Here is a 27,992-nt window from a genome sequence, read left to right on the forward strand (position 1 = left end):
CGCTGGACTCTGGAATTCCATTCCAGGTCCCTGCTTCCCCAACTGTACTGACATGCAGAAGTTCAAGTGTAACGTGAACCGACATCTTGCTACCCAAATCCCAACATAGCTCCCCAGTGGTTGCTGCCCCTGACAGTAGCCACCTACACGACAATAGCAATGTGCCTTGTTTAGGGTGAAAATGTAAAAAAATATATATATATATATATATATATATATTTTTTCTCCACTTATATCTGGGAGAGTGAAAGTAGAACATAATTAATATGTAAGTGGCACTGCTACGAATTCTAAGCATGTGGTGTCTGAGGGAGTGAATCAGCGCGAAAAAAGTGTAGCAATGTAGGGATTATAATTAAATCTCTTGATTATTACGGTAAAAACATGTAGGAGATAAAAGCAGGTAGCGTGGTCAGCTTAGAATAATTAGGTGACCCTAGTTTTCCTTTCCTATACTCTCACTTTGTAAACGGGAACAATCGTTTCTATTTTACTATATAGAGTGATAGCATAGTTTTAAGAAATGACTGATACAAATCATGTATATGTTAAATTAAATATATTACTATTCTACTACTAAGAACAGGATTCCCTGCGTAACATTTTTTAGTAAATACGCTCGCAGATATGGAAAAATAATCTGTACGCATATGCACGCCATATGAAGTTACTGAACACTATGAACGACGAGCATCCTTGGCGTTCAATCGTGATTGCAGATTGTGACGAAACCTGGCGGAAAGATTGAGATATATAAATTTCTATTACTCAGCTAGAAAATGGGCACTTTTCACCGCATCATTGCCTTTAAAAGAATTGAATAAGAGAAATTAGAGGGGTTTAAGAAATTTTGATTGTACGTCGCAGTTTAATAGTGCATTCAAACTCACTAGGGTAGCTGAATGTGAATGAGTAACTATTTAACTTTAATTATCTTTCACCAGCGCAACCCATTTATTCCTATCTGTTCTCTATATACTCCATATTATTGTTTATTATTAATTTCTGTTTGGGCCTGGAGACTAAGTGCACATTAATTAAAACTTTTAACTAAATTAAAATAAAATTTCGATGTATATTTCAGAATATATATATATATATATATATATATATGCATATATATTTGCTAAATACAGGGTGACCCCCCCAAAAAACAGAGAACATTCAATTGTTTTTCTGATCATTTTACAGTCAACGGAGAAAAAAGGCCAAATGTGATGTTTTGAATATAATAAAATAGTTATGGCCAAAGTTTCATTTAGTTCGTACAAAACACTAAGACACGGGGCATAATTAGAGTTCGGGCCCGTTTTTTTCGGGGTCACCCTGTATATGCATATATACATATGCGCATATATACATATATATATATATATATATATATATATATATATATATATATATATATATATAGGGTGACCCCCCCAAAAAAAAAGCTAAATTGAGGCCATCTAGAAAATATGCTGTAGAACGGAGAAAAAAGGCCAAAGACCCTAGTGTGTTGATGTGATGTTTTGAATATAATAAACTAGTTATGACCAAAGTTTCATTTCATTCGGACAAAGCACTAAAAAATGAGGCCTAATTAGAGTTGGGGCCCGTTTTTGGGGGGTCACCCTGTATATATATATATATATATATATATATATTCTGAAATATATGTACGTACGTTTGTGTGACTATTCTTTTCGCCTGACACAAATAAGTAACTGTGGCATTATCAATGCAGATAGAACTATGATTATATTGTTTCATTGCATCGGTTCTAAAAGGATTAATCTCTCAGCTACCCTCTCCCGTCCTGAATTCTTCTTCCGCATTCACTCAAGTGGAAATCACTCGACTACCTCTCTTATGAGCAAGTGACAAAGGCATCTAATACTACAATGGCCACGCGCGGATCGATTATCAATCTCTTTGAGTCTGCCAGATTGTTTTTTAAAAATCTAAATAACTTCGACGTTTACGTAACATAGTTGGAGATTCACGTAAAGTGTCTGACCCATCGAAAAGGCTAAAAGAAGAATTCGTCGAAACATATTGTTTAACAATGACATTTTTTTTACATTGGCATCACCACTTATCAAGGCCAAGAGACCACTCGAGGATAAGGGTTAAAGAGTGTACAGTAGAAATTGGACGATATAGTAACCGTTAGTAATGGATATTCGGTAAAGTTGTTAACTTATATGGAACGGCTCATCAAAAATTTGTTTACGTTAGACTTGAAGACAACCATATTGTAGTCAGCTGGAAAGACGGAAAACGGAAGACAATTCCATAGGCATGCAGTTCTAAGAATGAAGCTTTGCTCATGGAATCTACGTTTAGGTTTAGGCACAGATAATGAGTGGGGGAAATTAGTGATAGTGTTTTCTGATAGACGGGCGTTTCTTGCGAAAGTCTTGCGAGGGAGGCCATAGATTGGAGCTCAGTCGAGCACTTGCTACACGAGTGTTTCTTGTGAAACATACTTAACCCTGCGTTAGTCCTATGGGGTGTTTTATCACCCTACTGTTGCTTAAGTGTTCCTAATTCCTACTTGGCAAGTTATTTCTTGTCCTCCTTCCCAGTGCCCTCCTCACCTTGTGAGATTATGCAATACATGGTATCTTGCAGTTTTATCGCAGTTTTCCTTAGAGGTGAATCAAATGGAAAGGTAATGTTTATGCAATGAAAGCAGTATTTCATTTTTCTTGCTATTTCAATCTATGGAAACATTCCGTGTTTACATTTGTAAGCACGCATTCATTTTTCTTGCTATTTCAATTTATGGAAACGTTTGTATTCATCATACATGTTAAAAATAACACCAACTAGTGTATTCTGGGGGTATTTATAAATAAATGCGATCTAAATCTAAGATTTTTAAGTTTTTCTTATTTTTATAATTTATTTTATTGTAATTCTTTATATTAGTATAAACACGCTACAAGTGATTCAAAATGTTCAACAAGGACAATAAACCTGTAAGATGATCATATTTTACAAAATAAGACACTATAAAAATTTTTGAATTGGGATGTCTAAACAATTATTGCGACTAACTATGTTTGGAACACCCAGGTGACTAACGCAGAGTTAGAAAGTGATGTTATTTCAACTGAAGAAAAAGTATATATTGAAAAGTCTTTATTTTCAGAAATGTTGATGATTTTTTACTGTTCAGTTGTTTCTTACAAAAGGGTAATTTAAAAATAAGAGGTAAATGTAGTTTGTCTGAAGCAGTGTAAATTCTGTACTTAAATGCAATATGCAGAAGGCAGCGCAATTCAGAGATAACAGAAAGACACAAACTGAAGCAGATGAAAAATACTTTTATTGTTACAACTACAAATATATGTGTACATATGTATACATTTCATACGCACATTTCATTTATATTTGTACCGTGATTACCTATGTAAGCTGGTCTGATGGAATATCCGTGCTCTCTGATATTTCGAGAAGAATCTCTTCGTCAGATATGTGTTTAACTTTGGTTCAAACGCTCTTCTGTAAACACAGACAACTGATTACAGTAAAGCGTTTGAACCAAAGTAAAACACATATCTGATAAAGAGATTTTCTCGAAATATATAGAACACGGATATTCCATTAGACCAGCTGACAAACAAAGGTTATCACGGTACAAATATAAATAAAATGTGTTTATAAAATATATAAATATATACACAAGTATTTGTAGATGTATTAATAAAACTATTTTACTTTTGCTTCAATGTGTGTCTTCCACTTACCTCTGCATTGTAGTGCCTTATTACACATTACATTTAATTTAAAGATATTTCACTTAGTTCTAACTTCTTTGCCTGTGGTCGTTTCTACAATGATGGCTCTCAAATAAGCTCGACACTTAAGTCGGCTATATAGATTAACTAATTAACTTTTTCAACCAAGCCTTAATATAAAATATTATTCCATTATGTGTACTAGCACACGTATCCATTTTCGTATAAGTATATGTTTTTATTTCCACAGCCAAATAACACCGCAGCTTACAAGAGTCATGACAACCAACAAACTGGAATCCAAGATTCGAGTTTCGCCTTCATTTAGGCTCCTCATTTAAATATATTCGAACTCGGGGTTGAAACCCGAGCCCCTTGGTTTCGAATCCAAAGTTCGGATATGTCTAACTGATGAACGCAAATCAAGGCGGGGCTCGAGTCTTTAACTTCCCGTGTGTTGGCTATCATAGTTTTCGTGAGCTGCAACGTGATTTGGCTGTGGAAATTATTATATAATCTCTCATATTCTGAAAATATATATTAATTCAAATATGAACAGACTTTTCTTCACTCGCTAAATAATGTTTCAATCTGTAGTTATTAATAATTTAGATCTCATCGGGCAAAAAAAAAATCTTAGTTATTTATATTGAATTGAAACAGGACATTAATTTTTATTCAAAAACCCAAAGTCCAGTGATCCAGTGTTAAAAGGATATTGAAATATATAAACTCTACTAACTAAAATGTTACAATGTTATTTTTACAAAGACATCGAGGGTGTTGTAGGATGATATGGAAAAGGGAGTTTAAAATAAAAAATATTATTATAACCAACTTCAGTTTTCACGTCGCAATATTTTATTTAACCTGCTTTATATTCTTTGGATTTTCTCTTCCAAAATCCTTCTTAATCTTGACTACTTGCGCATTAAGTCATCATTTAATATGCAAAAGTGAATTACTAAACTTGCGTTAGTTAAAATCATAATTGGTTTAGAAAATTCCCGCATAAAACATAGGGCATTGTAATTGAAATGAATTGTTGCTAACAGTATTGTTTCAATAATCTAAACGAAAGTTATTCTTATCATACAGGTATCTCTAAAACACCTATTGAATTTGTAAAAAGCAAAAAAAGAAAATCAAGTAAGACTACTTATATAAGCTTTAAAAATGGGGCCACGATGGTGGGTGTTCTTCATTTGTCCGAACACCACCCGTGTACGTGACTTACTAGTACATATATGCAGTTTGTAGATAGTCATTTTATCAGTCTCCGGTATTAGATTTTACAACATCCACCCAATTAGTTTTGCTACATATTTTCATGCTGTGCCTATGAGTATACAATAATTCAATAAATGAATGTAATGCTAGGTGGCTGCTAATAATTTGAGAGCTATGGCGTTTCTGACTTAATAGCGAGAATCCTGATTAACAGTATGCAGCACTCACGCGAATTTGTGATTATGCTGACGCTGCATGAAAATAAAGTGTTGTCAAGTTTTGTGAGAAGATAGAACTAATTTAAAATACTGATCGTGTAAGGGAATTTTAATACTGTTTGATGGTAGAGCGACGGGAGTTTCCAATTTAATGTAGCGGTGTATATATATATATATATAAATATATATATATATATATATATATATATATAAAATGTAGCGGTATATATAACGTAGCGGTATACACATATATATACACATATATGTGTATGTGTGTGTGTGTGTGTGTGTGTGTGTGTGTGTGTGTGTCTATTCAAGAGTATAAAAAAACTATAGCAGGATGCCGGGTGCTAAAGATATCTGACATATGATTAAAAACGGTGAGACATACGAATGTCTTGTAAGTTTTAAAAATTTACGTACACTTGTATTTTCAAAAAAAAAAAACCAGCACAAATATAAATCAGTATATATTGACTTACTGTTTTATATAGCCGATGTTGTAGATGTCATTTTCTTTTCGAGAATTAAATCCTCGTTTTTCAAAGCAAAAAAAAGCAAAAACAAAAAACAAACAAACACAAAACCCAAAAATTATATTGTAAAAATAGAATATACATTAATTTAATACGTTTGCATTATTTAAATTAATTTGCATTTACCCGCAAATAAAAGCCATATATATATATATATATATATATATATATATATATATATATATATATATATATATATATATATATATATATATATATATATATATATATGACAATTAAATGTGCTTAGCTTTACACTTTATCACCATCTCAAGATATTAGCCATTATCCTGACAGTCAGCGAATAGTGATAGCCGAAAAATGCACTAATTAAATAAGTAGATTTTATCATTAGACATTAATGGACTTCTATCCGTATTGTGCTATAAAATGATGTTCGTATGTATACATAAACAGATATATATATATATATATATATATATATATATATATATATATATATAGAGAGAGAGAGAGAGAGAGAGAGAGATAAGTAGTAGGTAATGATTATATATCTGGCAATAGATATACAAAGAATTTTTCTAGGTCCATCCCCGTAAGCACTTGTCATTCTATATATATTTTCTGTGAATTAATAACTTGCTATGCATGAAATATATATTAGATCGGATGTTATACACGCTTTCCTATATATACATATATATATATATATATATATATATATATATATATACACACACAAAAACAAGCGCACAATACATACATACATACATGGTTGTCAAGTTCATCGCGACGAGGCACACGTAACAAAAATCTGTCTTGATCGCTTTTCTTTTTTTTTTACTTAGGCATCGCCACTTATCAAGGCCAAGAGGCCACTTGAGGATAAGGATTAAAGCGTGTACAGTAGAAATTGGGCAATATAGTAATCGTTAATAGTTGAAATTCGGTAAATCTGTGAATTATATGGAACGGTTCATCAAAAACTTGTTTACGTTATACTTTTTTTTTACATAGGCGTCACCACTTATCAAGGCCGATAGGCCACTCCAGGATAAGGGTTAAAGAGTGTAGAGTAGTCAAAGGACAATATAGTAATCGATAGCAATGGAAGTTCGGTAAATTTGTTAACTTAAGTGGAACGGCTCATCAGAAACGTGTTCACGTTGGACTTGAAAACAACCATATTGTAGTCAGCTGGAAAGCAGAAAAACGTAAGATAATTCCACAGGCGTGCAGTTCTAAGAAAGAAGCTTTGTTCATGGAATTTAAGTTTAGGTTTAGACGCAGATAAGGAGTGGGGAAAATTAGTGATAGTGTTTTCTGCAAGACGGGCGTTTCTTGTGAAAGTCTTGCGACGGAGGACCATAGATGGGAGATCAGCCGAGCACTTGCCATGAAAATTATAATGAAGCAGAGACAAACTCGCAACATCTCTTCTATCAGAAAGAGCTTGCAGGGGAGAGAAAAGGACATCCCTACGAAGTTACGAAGTCTATTTTGAACTCTATCAAGGTAGGATAAGTCTTTTCCAGCAGCTCCTGCCCAGATGTGGCAATAGTAACCCATCCCTAGACGTACCTGGCTCTTATATATAGAGAGAATTGTATCAGCAGTGAAATATCTACTGTATCGATAGAAGGATCCGACCATTTTTCCAGCGGCCTTGGAAACGGATTTAATGTATGTGTTCCATTTAAGATCATGAGTAAATGTCGAGCCCAGAAGCTTGTCAAAACATGAGGCCTCGCCAAGACGAAAGCCATTCATTTCAATTGATGCCAAACAAGATTTCTTCAACTGACACTAAATTGCAAAGTACACCGTACCGACGTCCAGCAGACAAAAAAGAATCGTCTCTAACTGCATAAATGCTGGTTTTTTACATTGTCAAACGTGACCGCGTCTCAATTTGCATAAGACAGGTTTTTGTCTTGTGTCGGTCAGGTTTCGAGTTTAAGACTTTCTCTTTATTTTCTTAAGCGAATGACACCCGCGCTAATCATGCACACTACAATTTTCTCACCACAGCCCCTGATCTCATGACCATAAACGGGACAGGTAGGTAGTATCAGTCTTTGTCGGGTACTCCTTATCAGAAGTGGGGCTACACAGCAAGGCCATCCTACACGGCTAGACCCTGCTAGCTTACGCTACACGGACAGACAGAACTAGACCACGCTACGTGGCCAGACACATCTAGCCTCAGCTACAAGGCCAGATCCAACTAGCCCATGCTACACGGGGTTGTTCTTAAAGTTCATAACACTTTTAAACATTTAAAAGATCCATTTTTGTATATAAATTATTTACAAATCAGTTTCTCTTGTATGCAATTGATTGCTTCCATCCATAGCCATTGCGCCCCTGCAAGTTTTGTAGATGTTTTTGTAGCGAGGAGTTCTTTTTACAGGGTGACGGTGCTGGCCCCACGCCCAACCTTCCCAGAAGGTACATACAGCGCCTAGCCTTCTCAAATGGTCACCAACCTGGTACTGGCCAGGTTCGACGTTACTTCACTTCGGTGATCTGGCGAGTACCGTTGTGTCAACGTGATTGTGACGTACAATTGATTGTTTACAAAGTAGATAATTCTATTGGCCGTCTCCTAGATATTAGAGTTCAAGATATAAACCGACCGGCTTCACAAAAACCATTATTATTTCCACGCTGATATCATTAATAATACTTCAAAATACAATATTGCAGTATTTTTGTCGCTTAGGTGCAAAATGAATATATATACATCCAAAATCTCATTGAAAACCTATTAATAAACCTCTTTTTTCACATAGGAGTCACCACTTATCAAGGCCCGGAGGCCACTTGAGTATAGGTGTTATTGAGTGTACAGTAATCAATGGGGTAATATCGTAGTAATCGTTAGTAATGAAAATTTGGTAAATCAGATTACTTAAGGGGGCGATTCATCAAGAGTTTGTTTATGTTGGACTTGAACACAACCAAACGGAACGTGAAATTCTAAGAAAGAAGCTTTGTTCATTTTTCGATTAAGCCACATTTCGATTAAGCCACAGGTGAAGAGTGGGGGAAATTATTGAAAGTGGTTTCAGCTAGATGGGCGTTTTTCGTGACAGATTGGCGAGGAGGAAGCACTCGCCATGTAAATAACGATAAAACAAAGATAGGCTCAAAACGTCTCTGCTGTGGAAAAAGAGATTGCAGGGAAGAAAAAAGGGAATCCCTCACCAAGCTACGAAGTTTATTTTGCACCCTGCCAAGGCAGGATAAGCTGCTTCTAAAAGCTCTTGCCCAGATTGTTAAATGGTATCAACCATATACAAACTGTATATATTCTGGAACTATTTACATCGAAATACACAATTAATTTTATCTAATGACCATTTTCTTTTATAAATATGATATTCAACCCGTATCAATTATGAATTTATAATCACCAGAAGAAGAATGCAAAAGGTATTCAGCAATAACTTGCTTTCAAATGCTAGTCGCTTTATTGAATCGGCATCGATTCATAAGTTGAATTCATTAAATCAGAAATTAAAAATGCACAGACGATCTTTCTTTTCAAATACTACCAGATGATTTCAAAACGTATCGATCTTGAATCGCCATTCATCAATGCAGTAATTAAAAAGGAATATTTTTCTTTTAATAACAGGCTCATCAATCATGAAATTTTTTTTTCTAAGACATAAAAAAGTATAACTTAATAATTTCCTCTCGAATGCTCTTCGTGACATAAAGCTACAATTATTCTTGCAATGTTTTCATTGATCTAATCACATATAAACCCAATCCCGCAACACATTAATACAAAACATATTTATAACAGACATATTGTAAAACAGAGCGTGAACGCCCGTTTGCAAAAGCATACGAAATGCGAAATGACGTACCTTTTAGAAAAAAAACTATAAAAATTACAAAGAGCACATTAGAGAAGACGATCACATGAGAGATGTTACAACCGCAACAAGAAGCTTTTTTTCTGAGAAGTGCATGCCTGTGGAATTCTCTTCCGTTTGCATGTTTCCCACCTGGCTACAACTTGGACGTCTTCAAATCCAACATAAACAAATTCCTGATTAATCGTCCCCTTAAGTAAGACACTTTATCAAGTCTCCAATACCAACTATTACTACGATATTATCCCATTGACTATTGTATACAAAATAAACCTTATCCCCGAGTGGCTTCCGGGGCTTAATAAGCGGTGATGCCCATGTAAAAAAAAAGCCCCGCGTAATATTGCGGAAATAAATGTCGTTGTTACAAAAAGGAGTTGAAGTTTATTTCCTCTTTCCTTCTTTTGTCGCCTTTGCGACTGAGACTACAACGTGTGGGTCCCGGGTGTAAAAGTGTACAACGTTACAATAGTACACGGCTTAACGTCGAGTTATAAAGACAGACGTTAAAGGAATGTTTTCACTCGTGTTCATGGTCTACGTGTCGTTTAAATCTGAATCTCTATTATGATTTGAAAACGTGTTGTGCGACTGGCGAAGTGTTGATCATGTCTGGGTTCCAACATCACTCAAGAGATTTGCAGCAATATTTCCTGAAGTATTCGTTGCATATTGAGCATATTAGGATAGGATTAATGTTATAACAGCGCATACTACGTGTGCTTATATTAATTATGGATAAATCAAAATTCCCTTTACAGGAGTGTTATTATGATGAAAGATAAGCAATATTCGAATGCAACCACTTTTAGCGTACACAAATGTTAATACTACTTGTAACAGTAATGATAACAATAGTGATAATACTACTACTACTACGACCAATAATAATAATAATAATAATAATAAGAAGAAGAAGAAGAAGAAGAAAGAAGATAAAGACGACGACGAAGGAAGAGCAGAGAGCTAAAAACTATTAAACAATATTCCATCCAAATTCTCATGAAACATCAGACGTACAAATATGCATTTATTATTACTACTTCTACTACTATGACGACTACTATTACACACTAAACTAATTATAATACTGTTGTTGTCTGCTATTACTACTACTTCTACTAGCAAGAATAATACTAATGATAATACTACTACTAATAACAATGAGCTGAAGAAGAAAAAGAAGAAGAAAAAGTCAACGGGAGAAAAAGAACAGGAACATGGATGCTAAAACAAAAAAAAATAATACTGTTAAATAAATAAACACTCAAAGGAAGAAAAGCGCATGAAATAAACAGGGCTTGTTATGAAATCTGTCTTAATTACAACAATCCCACGAATTGCTCTACAGAACATCGTCACGTAATTCCGTACAAAGAAACAAATGCATGCGGATCAATCAGGATCGATTTTAAATTAATGAAATGCGGATTGTTAAGTAAATAAAACGTCTGAAAAAAAATGCCTCTTAGAAAAATATTCGTGTAGCAGAAGATAAACAATACGGATTTAAAACCTTATGAAATATCAACCATGAAACGACTAAACACATATTAACTAATTTCACCAGCAATACTTTAAATCGGAACCCGACCTGTAAGATTACAATGAACTTAGAATATTTCCCAAATTAAGGATAGCTTCTCCTGTTGCAAGGGCATCTCAAGAGGAAACACCAGCCATAAATAATTATGCTTAAAAGTAGCACTTAATCACAGCACGGCATTTATATTTACCCGCTACCATCTCCGAAATGATAGAGTTGATATTTTTCTTAGTATCACTGAGAAAAGCGATTATAAGCAACTACATGTCCTCTAAGTAATTCCAACACAAGCCGGTTGCAAATCACGACTTCAACAGATTTAAACGTGATGGATGCTTTAGATCTAATGTCGCCTTAAGGACGGCAAAAGGATTATAGAAAACGTGAGAGAGTCATATACTCAGTTCATCAATCTGGAGTAGAGAAGAGCCTTGGTTGCCGTGAATTTTGGCAAATAAAAAAAAAAGTCCTGAGCAAATGCGAGTCCTCTATCCCGACCATTATCAACGGCCACGAAGTAATTTCCTCAGCATCTAACAAGCGAAACTTTTTACATAACATTTGCATCAAAATCAACCTTGTGCGATCAGGGTCACCTAGCTCTCAAATTTCCATTCAAAACCAAAAATAATCTCAGTGACATTCATATATGTGTTCGTGAATTCGGGTTGGTAAGTAAATAAAACGTCTGAAAAAATGCCTCTAAGAAAAATACTCGCGTGGAAGAAGATAAACAATACTTTATAAGTAACTTATAAAGAACCTCATTCTTCTCATTATTTAAAAATATTGGTGATCTCTCTTCAGTATCTCAGTGCAGACGAATTAATATGTTGTGTCATTAATAAGTTGCTTGAAACCTTGATAAATACGCGTAGAGGGATTGTCAAATAAATAAGACTACTTATTGACAAACAATAAGATTTCTGCCCTGCGAGAACTAACGCTGGTATACTGATGTTATTTCAGATAGGATCAGTAAATCTATCGACGGGATTTTCCATCCGAAAGCAAATGTTGTATAGAAGTGGGAGATATTATATATTGTTATAATAACACCTATTAGAAACGTATAACTTGTATGTATGTAGCCAGGGGATATGATATCGACGTATTAACAGGGCCATGTTGTATCAGAGACTTATCACACGGGTATATATTACAGTTCATATTTACATAAGATATCATTTTTTATAAGAAGAATAATATATGCTTCATACATTTTCTTTCTCCAAAAGTTCTTCTATCTTCACTGCTGAGCTCCATGAGGAAACATGAAATGAGCAACTATAACCAATTGAGACCTTTGTTGTTCCTTGTTTTGTGAAACCACAGAACTATACTTTATATACCTAAAATATGAATTTATTTCAGTTGTCTCAAATGGTCTTCACATGGTCTGCATTTCGCCTCTACATGCTTGTTCTTAACAGCATCGCTTCCCGGCTTGAAGCACGTTTGTTCATTCTCGTGATCAAACTCCACCCTCTTTGACTGACTAAACTTCCCGACCTCCTGACCTCAGCTCCCGTTATGTACCCGATTAAAATATGCGTTGTTTTAACGTGACCTCATTTGTCACGTACGCCTGCTCAAGGTTATTTTGTTTATATTTAACTAAGCTAATTTATATAAACATCATCAGCTAAAACCCATTTCTACACTTTATGCTATAAAAAATAAATAACTCCCGATATAAACTATTTCAAGAATATCAATGAATAGATAGATAAATAGATAGATGCAGGGATAGCTCGATAATAACTAATTAACGTTTAACAATGTTAATATCTAACACAATTTCTCTTGACATATCAGAGGCTTCAATAGGTTTAGCACACATGTCTACGTTACTCAGTTTCCAGTTCTTGAATATCTAGAAGCCTCTTCTCAACCATCGAATTCTTTCTCTCCGATAGGTTGATGTGTAGAAGTTCGAAGCTCCTATTATCAACACTGACGTGTGTCAAGGATCAATCCTGAGCCAAACTCCATTCCTTATCTTCATTAATGATCTTCTAAATCATATTCTAAGTTCATACGTAAACATATACGCACACTACACCAACATTAATGGCAACACTTAAAATGCCAGCAACAACAAATATCCCCTTGGGTGTGCCTCCTCCAACCATGAGGGTGCCATTCAATGTGAGAAAAGTTGCTTATTAATTTTAATGCGTTCAAAGTTTCTACTTTTTCATCACTAATATCGCTTGGTCTAATTTTTGTGAACGTCTTTTATTTTAAAATAATATCTTTTCGACAGGTTTCTGAGACTTGCCTTCAGTTCTGACCTAAAATGAAAGACAAATCAAATCTATTGCTAAATTCGCTGGAAAACTGGTTACGTCACTTTATGTATATATATATATATATATATATATATATATATATATATATATATATACCTCCCTCCCAACACAGACCTCTACCTATATAAGAACCAGATGCATATTAAGATAAAGTATAGTTACAGGAGCTGACCGATACACCCTATCCAACATTGATAAATTCGAGAATCGGCTCTGAATTCTAGTAGAGATCACCTTTTCTCTTCCCTGCACTCCTCTTTCTCACAAAATAATCGTTGCGAATCTGTTATTGATCTCTGGTTATTTTCACGGCAAGTGCTCATCTGCGAGTCAATCTATGGTTACTCCTGAAAGACTTGCACAACCAGTATTCGCCTATTTACAACCACTATCAACTATTTCCTCAACTCTTTAACTGTGCTTGAATCAAAGCGCAAACGACATAAACACACCTTCTGCGTAACAACTGCCCGATTGCGGAACTCTGACCCGTTTGCCTGGTTTTTTAGCTGACTTGAATATTGTTGTATTTAAATACATTTTAAACAAGTTCTCATTGAGCGGTTCTCTTTAGTAATCAAATTCTACCCCATTTTCATCACTTATGATTACTATGTTTTTGCCATCAGTGACATCCTTACTCTAATTAAACCTAATTTTTGTGTGATCTTCGGGTCTGGAAAAGTGGTAAGTTTGTCGTAAAATAAATTAAGCGCATCAACGAAACCATGAAAAAGATAAACATGTATTACTTCAACGGGTGTACGTACGTAAAAATAAGAAAAGGAAAAATTCAATATGAATAAACATTTAAACAACCTTCAAAACAAATTGAAATGAATTGCTTAATCTATATTGAGACAGAATATACAGGGTAGAAAAATAACATTTTTGTCCGGGAAAGACGACCTGATTCCATTTCTGTTTGATGAAACAGGTTTTCTTTTTTTGTTGCAGAACATCTACAAGTTGTCCAGTTCTGTACAAAACCAAAGAGTGACAGGAGTTTTCTGTCATGTCTGAAACTGACACCATGTTCAACGAGCGAGATCAGAGACGTGACACTGTACAACTCATGCTCTCTACCGATCCAAAACAGGACCATTGCCAGCGCCCTCAAAAGGTATCGCTGCATTGCCACAAAATACAGGGACGTGTCCAGAGTGTTGAAATGAAAGCTTCCGGTCACAGTTATGGTGTTTGGTGTAGTTTCAAGTGAGGGCCACATCATGCCACCTCACATATTCGAAGTTGGCTAGAAAGTCAACACTGAAGAGTACGGCGATGCGCTGAAAAGTGTGATGATACGCTGGTGCAATACGGTGGCCGCCAGCAGACACTAGGTGCGGCAGCAGGACTCAGCGCCGGCCCACACGTCCAAAGATGCTCAGGCTTTATTTCAGATAGAGTGCTATGACTATTTACCCTTTCTCTTACTGTCCCTCACCTCCTATGACCTGAACCCGTTGGACTACTTTGTTTGGTCATACGTCGAGAACATCACTAACATGATCTCCCAAAACACCAAAAACCAGCCTGATCTCCATCATCCGCCGTGTATTCGACGAGCTCCCCCCTGCGCTTGCGGAAGAAGCATGCTTCAAATTCCGAACCCGTATCAGTAATTGAGCCTGAAGGCGGCTTCATATAAAAGATGTCAGGTCTACTACATGATCAAGTTACCTGAATTGATTTTTTTCACTAAAACATTTAAAATAAACAGGCAGTGTTGTTTTCTTCAAGGCGACACTTATATCTTTCCACCCTGTATATATTGAATAGACAGATTATTAAACTGGAATCAGACAACTTATAAGTAAAATGATAAGTTTGGTCCGTCAAAAGAAAGAAAATGTAACAATAAAAGGGAGCATTATCTTATGGCAATCGATGAAGGCACGAAGCCATTTACTGCAGGAGCTTAACCTACTACTTCGAGATGAAAAGCTACAAAACGAAAAGATATATATATTCCGATCTAGAAAACAGCAATGTTACCCCCTTTTTTCAGACACACATCACTTGGAATGTGAGGACTAAAAGACGAAATCGAAGAAGCGAGAGTTACAAGGTTAGCCAAAGTAAACTGAACTATTTTAGAATAATAGTAAGTATATATATATATATATATATATATATATATATATATATATATATATGAAAAATTATGTCATCGACAGGAATAGGTATAAAATAGTGATTTGGCACAACATGATAACTCACGTCTGGAGTAAAATGTGGGAGTAACCACAACACCCCACTGGAACGCTAAGTTGTTAATAAAAAAAAATTTAAAAAAAAACACTTTAATAAAAGTGAAGTACAAGCAAAATGTGAATATTATCAGTTTTTTATAAAGATCCCATATTTTGCACGACATATTTTAAAGATATTTAATTTATCATTTATGTTATGCGCACACACATATGTGAATTTTGGAAAATAATTTGTATTTGGATCACCTTCAGTTTGGTACTCACAACAGTTTGACCGATGAAAGTTTTGACATTATCCCAATATTTGACAATATTTGACATGGCCCCAATATTTGACAAAAGATACATTACACAAGAAATAATTGCAGACAAATAATACACATTATCAAAAATGCGCAGATACAATAAGAATACATTTTCGTAGCCATACCTGAATATATTTATATTCTTTTTATATATGTTTATATTCTGTAAACATCTTAAACGTTTACTTGTAATATTATTGTTTTTTTAATCATCATATATGCTTTTTTTTCAATTTGTAAATATGGATATTTATAGATATGGTACAATCGTCTCCCCGGAGAGCATTACTTGGTTGAGAAACGTTCTGGGAACGCAACCAGCTCCCCGAGGGAATAAATGATACCCACAGGTAAGTACATGGAAACATCAACAGGAAAGGATCGGTGTATCGAGAAGAAAATCTTACCTGAGATGTTTGATGTGGGTGTGGCTCCTTCATTCTCTCAGATGACTTCTTCACCCTGGTGTCATTCTGGTTGGAATCTCCTTTCTTCGTCCTCCGGACCGCTTCGTTGTTTACTGTAGGCATTCATGGCAGACACAAAAACAAAACCCACACACAACACGACACAATCGTAATATTTATGAATCATAATTAACTATTTACGTTACATTAGGGTTACAATATATATTACAAAAACAATTTACACTTTACATATCCTACAATTATTAAACTAAATATGCTTATCTAGTGTTGAGGGGGGTTCCCTCTTATTTACGGAGAGACAGAAACACGCGTGCTCACCCCATGTTGTCCGGACGAAAAAGAGGCCGATCAAGAAAGGGAATTCTGGGATTGAATTTCTGTGTATCTCTACGCTTATGGCCAAATCACCACCTTGCCATGCTGAAGAGTGTTAGCAAACGTGGCACTGAGATACAGTGCGACATAGAGTTTGAAATAAATTAGTAATCAATGAAGTTATTGTTTTACATGTTCTTGAATAGAATATGTCAATACAAACATATTGCGTTGTAGAGGTCTAAAGATTTAGGAAGACAGTATATATTAATAGATTTCCAGCAAGGGAATATTTTGAAATGTCCTCTCAACCTTAAAGAAACCTTTTTTTTCTGAAAAGTGTATTAAAGATGTTGATAATTGATGGAAATCCGAATGCTGTTATGCCTCAGAGTTTCATTCTGAGGTTAACGTTCTTCCTGATCTTCATGGACGACCCTCCAAATTACATTTCTCGTTCTTTTGTCGATATCAATGTAGACGATACTACTATCTATGGCAAACTTCAAAGGTCCACAAAAACCAGAATATTACAGATTCTCTCACCTTCCACATGGAGTGTTTTGTGTCGTGGTTTAAGAAATAACTGTTTACCATTAATGCATCAAAAACTCAAATTCTATCTTTTCATGACAGATGCTCATATTCTAATTATGTTCAATTTGAAATGAACGGTTCTAGCCTTGAGGAAACACTTTGCTTCGACAGCTTTTGGGACTGGCCTTTTCTATGACCTAAAATGTAAGATCTACATTAGATCTGTTTCTAAAATCGCTGTGAAAATTAGAATTGTTCTTCCGCCCCAAAAGGTATCTCACTCCCGACGAACTCTTATACCTGTACAAGAATTTAATACGATCTTATATAGAGTACTTTCGCAAGATCAGGGTTGGGTCTCCTTAGTGTACTGTTTCTTACACTGATAGTATAAAAACCGTCTTCGAAACTGTGGGGGAGATGTCGTTCGCTTACACACTTCTTTCTTACAAAACAAACGTTTTGAGTCTCTGCTCAAACGTTAACTTTATATTAGTTACTCGGCCAGGTTCTTATGTATGGTTATTCGTATTATTCAGATCCATCGGACTACTTATCTCATCTAGAGTGTGATTTTCGCAGCGTTTCGGTCGATGTAAAAAAGGTCGGAGGTTACATCGGCCGAAGCGTTGTTTAAACTACCATTCAAGATGAGATTAAAAGTACAAAGAATCAAAATTAGATTAATGGTAATAATCCACTGCTATTTTTGTTTAATGTCATGGATTAAACATTCACAAATATATAGGCGCGTCAACTTTTCTTGTTTAAATTAAATACATAGACGAAACTATTATAGTTAAAAGTTTCTATATACTAAAACTTTTTCCGTATGCCTATATATATGTACCAAAATTCACGAGATTGGTATCATTTTGAAGCCCGGCCCTTCGGATGATAAATCTCGAAAAATTGGGTAAAAACATTAATTCTTTCATTCTCAACTGGAGATTTTACTACACTGCAGGGGCGCCGATATTTTCGCGAGTCGGTAAATGTAGTTCTTATTAGATCACTCTGACAGATGTTAAAAACATTTTAAAATTAAATGCTTAAATCTCAACAGTATTTCCCGCGGTTAACAGTGGCCGAATGGATTAGGTCCTTACTAATGAAGCCAGAGATGCCTTCTGTTGCCGGGTCCGAATCTCTCGACTGGTGTTGATCGTGAAACCCTGCACTGATAATTTTTGAAAGGATGAAACATTCGTGTCTGTAAGTATTCAATGTCTATTGTACTATATATATATATATATATATATATATATATATATATATATATATATATATATATATATATATATTGCATGTTGTATCCACGTGTATTCCCTTTTATTTAAATATGTATGAATAAAAAATCAATACGAAAAATATATGAATGTTTATATCTTAAACATTCATATATTTTTCGTATTGATTTTTTATTCTCGAAAAGTTGAAGAATTACGAATACCAAAGTAGTATATTAAAACAAGTAAAATTATGTGCTTCATTGATTTATTTTTCTACATTGTCACTCCCATTCTCAATGTAATTTTGCAAAAAACAAATGGCACACGTCTGTTTCTGACGCATTTCTCTTACAGAAGTTGCTTTCTCAGAGTCTAACACCGTCAATATCTGCAACAGAGAAATGATACTTTCAGGTTATGAAAGCGTATATTCAATAATCATAACAGTGTAATTCCCAATCCCTACTGATCCATTACGGCGGAACGCTTCTCATATATATATAAGCTCTTTAAAGCTATATTTGGATTATTTTCTCTCTCTCTCTCTCTCTCTCTCTCTCTCTCTATATATATATATATATATATATATATATATATATATATATATATATATATATATATACAGGCAAGGAAGAGAGAATTTGAAAGAGAGAGAAGAGCGAGGGAGATAAACTCACCCAAGTATGTGCTGTTTCGCTGTATCTCAACTTCTTGTTGTGATTATACAAGCTTGTGTTTTAAACTAGGATCGAAACTCAGTTGTTTCTCTTTTTGAAAGAGAGAGAGAGAAAGAGAGAAATAAAAGTGAATGAGAGATAGAGAGAGAAAGAGAGATTTTATCAGCTGAGTTTTAGTCGCAAAGTGTGAACGCCAAATCATATCATTTCAATCCTTACCTTTCTTCACCACTAGATTTCATCTTCCGCCCTTTCCCCCCGCCCCCTCTCTCTATGCCTCTCTTTATCTCTCTCTTATACACATACACACACACACACACACTTTATCTGATTCCACTTTGCTTCATCGTCCGTCTGACCGCTCGTCTGCCTGTCGGTCTCGAGTGTGCACTCACGCATCAGTCACACTCAAACCCATCGATTAATTTACAACCTGTATTCCCCCACTCTCTCTATCTCGCTGTATTATTTACTCTCTCATTGTCTATTCCCTTTCCCTCTTTACTCGCCCCCCTTCTCTTCTCTCTTTGTGTTGTTAATCTCACCCCTCTCACTTTCGTTGTTCTCTGTTCGCTAACAGAAGCGTTTCTACAACTCGAACGGCTTTCCCGATTCGATAGCTCCGTGTAGCTTGCGCATCACCACTGGATATTATTACTGTTATTATTTTAGCATATGGATTGATGCTTCGTCATAAGCCCCTTTACCAAACGGAACCTTTTGATTTTTTTAAATTTTGGCCCCACCTTTTTCTTTCATTTTGTGCATCGTTTTTATAATCGCCCTTTTCCAGTGCCAGTGCGTGTGTGTGCGTGTGTGAGTGTGTGGAAGTGTGTATGTGTGTGTGTGTGTGTGCATGTTAGTGTTTGTTTGTGTGTATGGGGAACTGAGTGAAAAGGTTAACGTCAGATCACTAGAAAAAGGAGATATTCTTTTTTTGTGTACAAAATAACACTTAACTTGCTTAGAGCTATTTATTTATTTATTGTAAAATATGTAAAAATTCTTCCCTTTGTGTATTTTTTGTTTTTCATTTAACCATAGCAACAGTTTATTTTTCATCTTCTGTGCGCATCGTTGTGAGAATAAAAGGAAAAAAAACCTGTGGAGGGGGCCATAAACCTCAAGGCTAAAGTAGTTTTATTAATTTATTTATTATAATTTAAGAAATCTTCCAAATATTGGTGTCGTTTGTCGTCACCACTGTTCTCATCACTTGGCAGGGCGCAACACTACCGCCGTCCGCGCTATAACAGGCTCGACTGAGACAAGTACTATCAACGTCGAAGCCCAGCCCAACTCTACCAGCGCCTTCGTGACGGCAGTTGATCGTTAAAAACAAACAAAAAACACAAGGTAAGTGATTTTAATTTATCCCTATAAAAATAGGTAGATTGTAGTAGGTTTTGTGGTGAATATATATATATATATATATATATATATATATATATATATATATAAATGTATATATATATATATATGTGTGTGCGTGTGTGCGTGCGCGCGTGTTTATGCATACGCAAATATACATATGGGTGTGTATATGTGTATACGTGTGTTTTAATGTATACTTCTCTGGCTTTCAACCAATGTTCCGATAGTTCTGATAAAACTGATAGCCATGACCCAAATAATAGATTAAAAATATGAGAAATTTCAAATGATATCGGCAGTCAAAACGATTATATATATATATATATATATATATATATATATATATGAGAGAGAGAGAGAGAGAGTGAGAGAGAGAGAGAGAGAGAGCCTGCCAGGCAGACAGACCGACATGTCCTTACCTAGGCGATTAGTTAGTATTACGGAACCAAATTGACGAATATTATGTGAAACAATAGGAAGCTACGTCTTTGCTTTCTATTAAAGCAATCTATGATGTGCGGCTTCGTTTAAAAATGCGTAACAAAGACAAGACGAGACGAGACCAAGCGAACAGGACTTTTACTTTTTTCCCCTCCATCCTGCAATAAACTCTGCTGCCTGTTGGACAACCAACAGGTAGCAGTGCACTTGCTGTTTCATTCAGGCACAGTAGTCGACTTTCAAAAGGAAAGGCGCCTCGGCGAATCATCCATTCCTATTTACTTCGTAGCCAATAGAGGCAACGTCAGACACAAGGTCGTTTATTTATTGTTTTTTTTTTGTTTTGTTTTGTTTTAGTGGAATATTGACATTCATAAAAAAGAAAACGGCCCTGGATTCGATACAAAAGTTCTTGGATAATCTTGTCTGAACTCCCCAAATAATAACGGCATTTGAAACCATAAGGTATTAATCCATGCCACCCGAAAAGCAATCAGCCGGAAAATAACTAATTCATGATTATGGTCACAGGCCGTATCACCCATTTCTACTAAATCTACACGACTAATAATACTAATGAAACGAAACATGATTTAAACTAACACATAGAATTTTTTTTTTAGAATCCCGTATTAAAGATCGTTGCAAATTTAGAAATGTGTATGTAAGAATTATGTAATATCTGTATAAACTAAACAGTCATATGAACTATAAAAAAAAAAACAATGTACAGTATAAAACTGTTAAATCATAAAAGGAAGGCTTCCTTCAGTCTTGAAAAACAATGGATACCCACTGTAATGGTGCCTGCGCGTGAATTTTTTGTGGCAAGAGTTACGCAATCTTCAACCACAGCTCTCCTAAGGAGACATTGTTGAATACCAGTGGGAAGTGGAGGTTCGGGACGACTGTAAACAACGTCTAGATAAGCGGAAAGCGCATACAGAGTCTAGAATTCCCAAATGGTCACCGATATGGTACTAGCCAGGCTCAACGTTGCTTAACTTCGATGATCTGACGAGAATCGGTGTTTCAACGTGATTATCTCATACAAAAAGCAAACACACACACACACACACACACACACACATATATATATATATATATATATATATATATATATATATATATATATATATATACTGTTTGTTGGACCCAATATATATTAACGATTTTAAAAGTTTTAAAAAAAATGACTCGTGCGCCACTACCAAGAATCGAAACAAAGACGTTTAGCTTACAATTTACTTTTTCCTTTGACGTTAATGACTGAGCTATGAATACATCTTTGCTGGAAGGCTAAGAATGGAAACATGAACCAATAACTATTACGTTACCCATGCTTATTCGAAATGCTGTCGTTCGACGTTCACCTAGCAAGTTCCATTTTTTTTAATTTTCAGAATTTTTCATCGATTTTCATCTGGCTAACCCCAAATATAAAGTTTCGCGTTGGAGCAAATACCCTATGTGCTAAATTTCATGTCTGTAAACCAAAGAGTGACAGAATAGTTTATTAAACAAAATGTTTTAAACAACCAATATATATATATATATATATATATATATATATATATATATATATATATATATAGTAATGTAATTGATAATTAAAAATCAAATTATAATTAAATTAAAAATCCGTTTCATAAGAAGGAACAACAACAAAATCAATTATTTGTACGATTGTTTCGGAAAACAATGTTTTTATTGTGGTAGACATCAAGTTACGGACAATAATTATTACATATAGTTTTTTTTTTTATTAAACAAGGTTTCCTCATCAGAAAATGTTGGAAAGGGTTTTTATTAAATTTAAAAGACACCATAAATAAACCTAGCATTAAAAGTAAGGCAGATGTATCTGGAAAAAAATTAAAATAAAAGTATGGATTTAAAACTTGATAAGAAAGTTAATATGAGTTAGGGATAGAAATAAAATAGAGTAAAATTATAACTATAAATTTGGTTTAAGTACAATATTATACATACATACATATACAAATACATACATGCATATATATCAAAAAATATACAACATATATATATACATATACATAGATATACATATATATACATAAAAACATACATACAAATATTTACCTTTTAATTTTTCGCCTTTTGAAATATATATATATATATATATATATATATATGTATATATATATTTCAATGATATTTTTTAATGAATGTGTAAAAATATATGTAAATTAACTACATCTTTTGAAGATTAATGCAATTCCACGACCTATATACAGCAAAGTGGTATTTTCTTTTTAAATAGCTATGGAAAAGGTGGGTTTAATATGAATATCAATACATACAATACAAAAAAATATAGGAGTGTATATATATATATATGTGTGTGTGTGTGTGTGTGTGTGTGTGTGTGCGCGCGTGTGTGTATGTTTATGATATTTTTGTATTTAGTATTAAATGAAATGGTTAGGAAATCTACATAAAATCTAAACGCATATTTTCATGTAAAGTTTACTGGAGGAGACAATTGAACTGTTTGTAATGCTGGTCTCTTTTGATATACGCTTTTAGCAATTTAGATATACTTTATGAAATGCAAATCCAGTACATATAAAACAAAGACAATGTTAGTGGTCCATAATCGCTAGGTGCGTTCCTAATGTACGTAATCCTAACCGTATTTAAACTTTTAATATATCCCATTTTAATACAATTTATATTACATGTATAAAATGTTCAGGGAAGACAATGAAATTGGTTCCGGACTTCTACATTACACTCTATAAGCCGAACATCTACGTGTCCTCACCTCGAAATGATCTAATGATACAGAAGCCGGTAAAAAAAATTAAATATCTACATCAGATATTAGTGAAATCCAGTAAGACAATTATTCAGAATGTTTTCCAACATATTGGCCGATTACGACTATATTAGGGAGTCAAACGGGGCAAAAGGGAACAGTGAAAGACTACGTAGTATTTATCCACGTAATATCGTATGAATCCGCATATTCTATTGTGGGAATTGGTTTTTCAAGTGAAAATGCTTTCTAAAAAGGACATCGGAGATTAAGGAATGGACCACATGAAGGTTGCCAACACCCTAAGTTAAGATGATTTTTGTGAAACGAACTGGTTTGAACTTTGGACACTTAGGTAGTCAATCCGTGCCGTTAACCACAAGACCACCGTAACCTTCCAATTCAATTCATGTAGTAAGCACTAACGTTGCTTTGGAGTAAATAAGGAACACAAAGCTAATATTATTTTTACTGCTCTCGTTTCTTCCCCTAATATAGTCGGAAGAGACTGAAATTTCCAACCCGAATTAAATCATTTTTTTACACAGCTAATTATAGTTTAATTTGGATGAATGCACGTATCTAAAGTTTAATGCGTGTTCTGTACTAAATAATCTTTAAAACGCAAGTAGAGATTCGGGATAACTTCCGTTGTTGTACTAGGAAAGTTTTACACATATGATATAAATTTTATAAAAATAGAATATAGTTAAAGTTTTAAGGACGATTCAGCTCCATAGCTCCATGAAAGATGCGAGGGAAAATATTACAATATTTCCGTGTTTTTTTTTTTGGGGGGGGGGGGAAATATTCATATATGAATTCACTTTTCAACTATATTTTCTAACGATTTCTTCATATATTAGATACAAACACACACCCACACAAACACACACATATACATATATATATACATATATATGTATATATTGAATATAGTGAAGATAAATTAATATATATATATATATAGAGAGAGAGATAGAGAAAGAGAGATGTAGATATAGATATATATTCATATATGTTCAATATATTCCAATAGTATGCATACTATATGCACACCACTTTATAATAATAACATTAATAATAATAATAATAATAATAATAATAATAATAATAATAATAATAATAATAATAATAATAATATAACGAATAAACGTTACAGGGAATGAAGAACACCGAAACTGCATATTTACAAGTTCTACACCCCCCCCATCATGCATCTTCCCATTGTTTCATCAACGACCCCCCCCCCAAAAAAAATGATAGCAATGGACCGAGAAGGGTCAATAAGGACTAAAAGACCGAGGAGCGAGCGCCAACCAGACCTCGGCTGGACAAGCGCAAAGAGAACTGGGACCTTGGGGAAGCTGAGTGCCACTCAAATTCCAGTATAAACCAATGACCACTACCAGCGAGAAATCAATGGTAAGCGGCTGTTGCGATGAAGCAAATTCATTTGCACATGCTATCGAAGGAGGTGGAGAGAGCTGGACGTCTGGGGAGACTTGTTGTCACTCAGCTTCCAGAGAATACCACAGGTTTCCAATCAGATCGTTTGTTGACTTGTGTGAAAGCTCCAAGTGAGTCAATAATAATAATAATAATAATAATAATAATAATAATAATAACAATAATAGCAATAATAACAATAATAATAATAATAATAATAATAATAATAACAATAATAACAATAACAATAATAATAATAATAATAATAATAATAATAAAATAATATGAAAAGCTCAAGATGATTTGAAATCCTTCTCAAACACACACACAAAGCAACACTCACGCGTGATTGCATCAACGATGATTGTATGCCATACAATATGGTCGTGAAGGATTACGTTGAATGAAGAGCTCGTACCGGGGCTATCGTGCATTCAGATTCTAAAGAAAGCTACGGGTCACTATCTGCAAAAAGAAAAATCAGTAATAAGTTTTGTTTGCCCCACTTTAAAGTCGAACTGATGTCTACCTTTACACTCGCGTATAGGCTGATAAATGTAGACATTATAAAAAATACGCTACGAATAAAAACAAGACAAAGAAAATATAAAGAAAAGTTACAGAATGTATAACCCAAATCACAAGATGAAATATTTTCTCGAGGGGATTTTTGCACAGAAATAACTTCAAAATTTTATGTGGGATAATCTATTGTCTGCAGTCTCGTTCACACTTTCCTCTCTACTAAATAGTTATTCTCATGTTTGATGCTCGATCGAGCTCCAATCCCTGATAATACATTTATTAACAAAGGCTCCTCGAGCCACAACCATACCAGAGATATATCTCTCCCAGTGTCTTTATGTAACAAAATCCTCAACAAGTTTCCATTAACAAGGTTTATTTTCTATAATATGCCATATGCAGAACAAAATACCACAAGATCGTTTATGAATAGAATACACCGTGATCATCTCCAAGTCTAATGCAAACAAATTCTTGCTGATCTTTCCTCTTCCATAATTGGTTTTAAATAATATTCTACTTATTTCATCCATTGTTTCAATACTTCCAGGGCAGCTATCAACGTATAATTCATAACCCCGTTTACCCTTATCCTATATCTGCCACCGGGCCATTGATGAAAGACTTACTATTTAGTAATAAAAAGTGTTGGTTCTTACCAACGATATGCAAATGGAAAGAGGATACTCCAGATACACAACTAAGATAAAAGTGTAGCATCTATTCAGGCACTGCACTTTCTCTTTATTGTCTTCGATTTTTTTAGACTGCTTTTATTTGTGTTTATACTAACAGTAAAATATTTTTAAGGGGCGCATTTCACCTTCATTAAAATCCAAATTTTTGTCGAACTGTGCCCTTCTTAGTCAGCAAGTAAATAACTCCATGAACTCACAGAAGCCGTAAACTGCCTGTATTTTTGAAAGAGCGCATGTAGTATTACGGTTAGCAAAAATATTAAAAGGCTGGCAAAATTTGAAGATCAAAGAGCCTCGGAATAGAATTAAGTGCTGGTGTCATCATAAGGTTTTTATAAATACATTTTAAAGATAGATATCAGTCGTTATCACTGGAAACATTATGCTTATTTTTACAATCAGTAAAGACTTGCAAAGTACTTTATCATTTTGTTTGAATGAGATATGCCCCTGGTAAGTCATAGAACATCCACCTTCCCAGGCATTGCCATATCTCTTTCAAAAGATGTTTCTCTATTGCTAATTGCATTTGTTCGCCAATTTGTATACGGGTCTTCTACGCTAGTAGTTACTTCCCTACTTTCAGACCTTGTGTTAAATCATGTCGGTGTAGGGCCAGATAGATACTACTGTAGCTATTTACTTTGTGTACGTGCAGCAAGGGTTTAGCTATACCGATAAGGAAAATGAGATTGGATATGATAGAATGTAGTACTGGAAAACAGGAGATACATGTTGTCAGCCAGATTACAGAAGCGAACGTGTACAAATAATGCATCACCTGCGAAGGTTAGAAATACGAATAAAACATAGTGAATGGCTACTTAAATGCACTTATGTTTCAATCACAGATTTCATTTAGGCTTGATAAAATCTAAGGTCGAAAACCAAGAACGTTTTTGTATATTTATTTATTTGCGGACTGTCATCGTCATTTTCATCATTGTTTCACGACGTTTCAACCAACTATTTCTCTAGCCTTCGTCTGGTGGTTAACCGCGACGGGATAGAAATGCGATGTCTCTTAACTGCATCCTCAGTAATTACTGCCTTTTATAGCTGTTATCGGCTGACCACGTTTTGGTCAACTAATCCTCTGGCCGACTTAAGGGAAGATTGAAACCGTTATCTTCGCTACGGTTCCAGCTGAGCATTGTCTGAATATAACGGTTTCAAGCCTACCCACAGTTTGCCCAGAGGGTTAGTTGGCAAAACGTGGTCAGACGACAACAACTATGGAAGGCATTAATTGCTGAGGATGCAGTTAAGAAACTAAGAATTAATGTTCCGTTGCGGTTAACTACCTGATACATGACGAAGACCAGAGGAATGGATGGTCGAAACACCGTGAACTATAAAGATGAGGATAACAGTCCATAAATAAATAAATAAATATGCAAATTACTCATTTCAAATGATTCCAATAATAAAAATAACACTTGTGTAGTATTTATTATTATTATTCAGTCAGTGGTGTTTCATGAGTCTGAATAACAACAACTCTCCCTATGTTTCCAGTACTTTACATTCTTTCGATAACATTTGCAAATAAATTTGCACTATTGCAACAGACGTTTATCATTGAT

The 27,992-nt window shown here is 34.5% G+C and overlaps 1 protein-coding gene across 1 annotated transcript in view; it reads left to right on the forward strand.

Annotated features, from left to right (window-relative positions):
- Positions 1–19,564: 19,564 nt before the first annotated feature.
- The window catches only part of LOC145269567 (neuropeptide FF receptor 2-like), a 390,189-nt gene continuing 381,761 nt past the window's right edge, over positions 19,565–27,992 (forward strand). Inside the window, exon 1 of the mRNA XM_080125311.1 lies at positions 19,565–20,493. The gene's annotated coding sequence lies outside the window, so the exon portion shown is untranslated. The remainder of the gene's footprint in view (positions 20,494–27,992) is intronic.

This window comes from Euprymna scolopes, chromosome 4 (genome assembly GCF_053919585.1).
Source record: "Euprymna scolopes isolate OS-2025 chromosome 4, ASM5391958v1, whole genome shotgun sequence".
In the NCBI taxonomy this organism is placed as follows: domain Eukaryota; kingdom Metazoa; phylum Mollusca; class Cephalopoda; order Sepiida; family Sepiolidae; genus Euprymna; species Euprymna scolopes.